This window comes from Octopus bimaculoides, chromosome 12 (genome assembly GCF_001194135.2).
Source record: "Octopus bimaculoides isolate UCB-OBI-ISO-001 chromosome 12, ASM119413v2, whole genome shotgun sequence".
Taxonomy (NCBI): domain Eukaryota; kingdom Metazoa; phylum Mollusca; class Cephalopoda; order Octopoda; family Octopodidae; genus Octopus; species Octopus bimaculoides.
The window spans coordinates 44,333,171-44,338,822 of record NC_068992.1 but is presented as its reverse complement, the minus strand read 5'-3'; the positions used below and the strand labels follow the sequence as shown (position 1 = coordinate 44,338,822).

At 39.8% G+C, this 5,652-nt stretch overlaps 2 long non-coding RNA genes across 2 annotated transcripts in view; one reads left to right on the top strand and one right to left on the bottom strand.

Annotated features, from left to right (window-relative positions):
• LOC128249201 (uncharacterized) overlaps nucleotides 1–5,652 on the top strand; it is a 20,851-nt gene that overhangs the window by 12,080 nt on the left and 3,119 nt on the right. The gene's annotated exons all lie outside the window — the stretch shown is intronic.
• Nucleotides 1,299–5,652, bottom strand: part of LOC128249200 (uncharacterized) — a 7,239-nt gene continuing 2,885 nt past the window's right edge. Inside the window, exon 2 of the long non-coding RNA XR_008265315.1 lies at nucleotides 1,299–2,815. This is a non-coding gene — a long non-coding RNA (uncharacterized LOC128249200). The remainder of the gene's footprint in view (nucleotides 2,816–5,652) is intronic.

The following is a 5,652-nucleotide window of genomic DNA, read 5'->3' as shown; positions in this document are numbered from 1 at the left end:
GCTATTTCTAGCAGACATTTAATGTTTTTCGTGTCGGTGCGCGGTAGTAGTAGTAGTAGTAGTAGAAGAAGAAGAAGAAGAAGAAGAAGAAGAAGAAGAAGAAGAAGAAGAAGAAGAAGAAGAAGAAGAAGAAGTGACAGCCAGTCTAAGTTGCTACGCGTATGTTGTGCAAGAATTTTACATCTGACAATTTAAGGTGTATTTTGTCTTCGGGACACCTCCCCCCATACACACACACGCGTACACAAATAGACGCGTTCACCAAGACAGCCCACACGTTTCCTTAACCTTCCCTCCCACACGCCCCTCAGCCATTTGTGATGTTTATTATTATTATTATTATTATTTCGAAGCTGAGCTGATGATACACCTTACTATGGCGATGGCGGTTCAATTCTTAATATTTGCACTCTGTAGCAGTCTGGCCTCGTTTTTCGCTGACATCTTCAAATATAGGAATTTTCACTCATCTTTGCAGCTCTGCTATTACTGATATTTCTCTCTCTCTCTCTCCCTTTTGCTCTCACACTCTCTCGTATCTCTCTTTCCCTTTCTCTTTCTCTTTCTTTCTCTCTCTCTCGCGCGTACACACAGACACGCACGCACACACGCACACAAATGCGGGCGCGCATGTTTGGCTGCTTTTTCTCACTGACAGAAATTACAGCCAAATCTCCATCAAATCACACTTAAAAAAAGGACACATTAGATAGGTTCTTCACATAACCTAAAAAGGTGGGATGGTCACGAATGGTATGTCGTTGATCATAGGTCCCCTGGATCGAGATTGAAACTGGGGGCTAAACAATAAAAACTCTAAATCCGAACTCCCTCAATTATTGCATTACTTTCTTTAAAAAGGAAAGACACAGATAGAGCCGACTGGATGGTCATTGCTGGAACGTCTTTCGTCATAGGTTTGTTGGATCATGATTGATCTGAGGATGAGGAGTAACGACAACCAATATCGGCGTGGACTCTCACAACCATATGCACGCGCGCGTGTATGTCAATCTATACACACACACACATACACACATGCACACATATTTTTACATGCATACATTCACATACATACAAATGTACATATATACACATACATACAAATGTATGTGTATACATACATACATACATACATGCATGCATGCATGCATGCATACATACATACATACACATACATACAAATGTACATACATACACATACATACATACATACATACAAATATAACAGGTGTAAATGAGGGTAATAACTCCGCCGCCAAAAAAAAACAAAAAAACAAAAGACGAAGACGGGTGTGTAAACAACAAACAGATATGTAATTTTTAAACGCTCGGGAAGTGAGAAAGTCTTTTACGTATCGAACCTACGCTCTTCAACAAAAAGGAACACAGAAATAAACAGGGAGAGAAAATAGGAAAAAAGGTTTAGTGGCTAGCGATCTATCATGGCGATTGCTGGACATTCAAGGTTGGAAGTTGTAACCAAATCCATTTATTTAGGAAGTACTGGTTTTGATAATGAAATTCCATAAAGAATCAGCAAGACCTATAGTGTTTTTGGTGGGCTTGACAAGCGTCTCTGGTCGAGCCATAGTATATCTACCCAGACTAAACTTAGGGTTTATAGCACATGTATTCTGCCATTATTATTACTCTATGGAAGTGAGACGTGGAATGTTTATTGTAGGCATTTAAGGCATTTGGAACGATATCATCAGTATCGTCTTTGGAAAATTCTTGGGATAAATTGGAGATCGGCGATCAGTGATGTGGAGGTAGTTGAGAGAAATGGTAGTAGGAGTGGAGAATCGATGATTCTGCCAAGTCGTTTGAGGTGGGGTGAACATCTGGTGAGAATGAAGATACAAGGCTTCTTAAGCAACTTTTGCATGGTGAGAAAGAGGATAGTAGGAGGATAGTAGGAGGCCAGCACATAAAAACCCAAAATAAGGTTCAAGGACTACTTCAGAATTTCTCTGAGACTGGCCGCCATTATAACGTATCAAAGGTACCATCCACCCCTTCTAAATTCAGGATCAGGTACTGCGATAGTCTAGGGCTCAAAAGCTTACAGCTCTTCGGTGCCCTACCACAAAAATTAAGAAATCTTCGTAAGGTGGAAGTAGATGTGTTCAAAAAAGGAACTAGACATCCTTCTATTCTCAATATCAGATGAACCAACAGCCAGACACACGGTGCAGACAAGGATGTAGTGACCCTTGGGCGTTACGACAAGCAAAACGGAAAAGGGATGTAACGAGAGTAATCTCCCTCGAGCTTCTAGAACGTTCGGGGACTTCCGGTCCATACTTTATATAAGGAAGAAAATTCTAAATTCGCGTCATTCAGTACCTGTTGATTCTTCGACGCGTACTGGATCAAGTTGCCGCATTTCATGCCCACTCGCGCACTCGTTCGCTTTTCTTACTTGGAGACATGTGACTGCAAACAGAACATATTCATGTAATGTTATAAGCTTCCTTCTATTAACCTTGTATATGAACGCATTAGCTCCAGTAATAAAAGTTATGACTTATTATAAGCGTCTCGTGAATTCTATCTTCTTGTTATGAGCAGATACAGTGACTTCCTTCTTTCTCATACTGACTAAATAATTGTGTGTCATTAAGCCAACGTTACCACCAAAAAGGGATAACCTCGACATCACTATAAGGGTAACAGAATCAAACTCCCTTATGCACTAAATAGGCCAACAGCTGGGACAAATGCACATACAGGAGCGGCGATGTGATACATTCCAAACCAAGGAAATATGAAAGACCCCGGTGATACTCCAACATGACCGCAGACATGGCTGAAACGAGTAAAAGAGTATATGATATATATAATGTATTTAAAGGTCACAATACATGTATCAAAGCGCTACTTATAGTTTCATATGTTGAGCAAATTCAAATATATTCTGTAGGTGCAAACTACCTATCATAACGAACTAGAAAAAATTGAGAAAGCAGCATATAGAAAACGCAGAAAGTAAACAACAGAAAACTTAAAACGGAAAACGAAAACACAAAAACTAAAAAAGAATAAGTCCTGGGGTCGATTTATTCGACTAAAAGCAGTACTCCAACATGGCTGAAACAAATAAAAGAATATGCATGCAACCACTGAAAATTTCTGACCTGGAGTTCAACAGAGAGTTAGGGATCTTAGATCTGAACAGGATCTGCTCTCTTTCAGCCAAAGAAAGTCTAAATTTATTCGATCCATTCACATAAGGTATGGATTTCTCAATTACTTTCCATTTAATCACATTCGGTGTTTCGTTATCTTTCGAAGTCCATACGTAGCTAACCAACTTAGTAGCTTTACTTTCGTCCCTCTGTCGGAAGGAAGCTATATGATTGGCGTAGCGATTTTAAAATTCACCTTCCCATAATCCAGTATAGGTCTTCTTAGCAGTTGCATTATTATAATGTAGGGTTGCAGTCACTTCTGCCTCATATATGATAGATTTAGTCATACATCGTTGATCAAGTGGTCAGTATCCTGGGTCACGAAAGTTGCAACTGGATTGCCATGTGTATCCATTTTCCTCAGGGAGGAAAGAAGACATTAGGAGTAGTCAATCGGATATAGAGTAACTGTCTATAAATGAGCTGTCAACTCACTCTTGCCATTTATTCTGAACAGACACAGTCTTCTAGTCTTAGATTTAGTAGTTGATAAAGAGATAAATGAATTAGAAATGAATCACAATCCTTTGCTAGCTGTGACCCCAATGGGCTTCATGCGATTCTTGAAAGTGTAGTCTATTCTTAGCTACAATAGTGACACTGAGCACCCGGGATGGGGGCGGAAATTGGCACACATTTTGCGCATGTTCAGATATTCATGATGTATACAGTTGCCACATTAACTCCAAACTGTATAGACGAATTTTTAAAACCAGCTCTAATGTTCTGACGTTTCTCTCTTTCCGACATCTCTCACCTCTTTTCTACTGTCTTTGAACATCTTTTGCTGGCGAAAATCAGATGCTCGACTCACAAGTTAATCCATAAACAGTCTGGAGCATTTCATAAGTTTCTGTAGTCCAGTTTAACACAATACTTTATAAATCCCCGTCACCTCTTGAGCTGAGCCCACCAGATCACGTGATTTCGAACTTCCTGGTTTTGTCAATGATGGACGCTCGACCACTAGAGATTGCAGCGATTCGTCCCCCTCCTTCTTTCTGCGATACATAGAATAACAGTGCCAGAACAGGCGCTGGTGTCACGATTAGCTAGTGATCTTGTTAAATATTCATTTGCGACAGAGGCAGTATTTATACCGAGAAGTAATTTTAATCCCCACTTAAAGGTGAATGTCCCTTAGAACAAACTGTAGTGCGGTAATTACCACGAGGGAAACTCTAATGTCGGCTTTTGGTGCAAAATGCACTCTTTTTATTACTAAAATTACATTAATCTAGGACATTTATAACAGCCGCTCCTAAAACAAAGTCCCAAGTCCTCTGGAATGCAGGTCATGTTTCATATTTTGTTCGGCACACCTGTGGAATCAACATGTCTGAATTTGATAAAAGTTCACTCAGTGTGTTGAGAAGGGCTGAGTATGGAAATGGTGTAGGAAAGCAGGACAGCACGGTGGGAGAGAATGGATTATATTTAACCAAGTGAGACTTAAACTTACAAATAAAAGAACGTCAGATAATTTTGCCGTGGATCTCTCCAACGCCATCAACACCAGCATTACCATCATCACCATCTATCATCGCCAATAATAACATCCCTCCCTGCACCACCAGTATCACCACTAACATCACCATCCAACATCACCATCACCACTACCACCACCATTATTCAGCACTACAACGACACCACCAATACAATCTCCATCACCACGATCATCGAACAGTACCACTACACCATCTTCATCACCCTCCATCCGCTACCATTACATTCACAGTCACCACCACCACAAACACCACTGCACCACCTTCGCCGTTACTCCATACATAATGTATCATCTCCACTGCAACTCCTCCACTTACAAGAGTAATACATAACAACCACACCGCCGACTAAGCAGCAATGTCATAACCACAACAACAACTACAGCACCACCACCGCCGCCGCCGCCACCACTGCACCAGTGCACAACCACTACCGCTATCATCGTCGCTGCCACAACCGCCGCCATCAATCTGTCCCTGGCCCAGATTATTTATCAACATAAAATGATATCCTGATTTTATTTTTGGTAGCAAGGACACTAAATTATCATTGTAAACAGAGATCGGCATAAACAGTCTCTCTTTTCTACTTATTTTTTGCTCTTTTCTTCTTTCTATTTCTCTCTGTCTATCAGTCTCACTCTCTATCACGCTCCACCTCTCTCTCTCTCTCTCTCTCTCTCTCTCTCCCTTGCATTATTTGTGTGTGTCTGTACATACACATATATGTATATATGTATAGGAATATACATATGTATATATTTACAGGAATATATATTTGTATATGTGTTCAGGAATATCTATCTATCTATTTATCTATATATATATATATGAATGTCCACGTTAGTGGTCAATGTCATATATAAATATATATATATATATATATATATATATATGTAATATATATATATAAGTTCAAAGAAAGGAAAAAGACAAAAAACAATAACAAA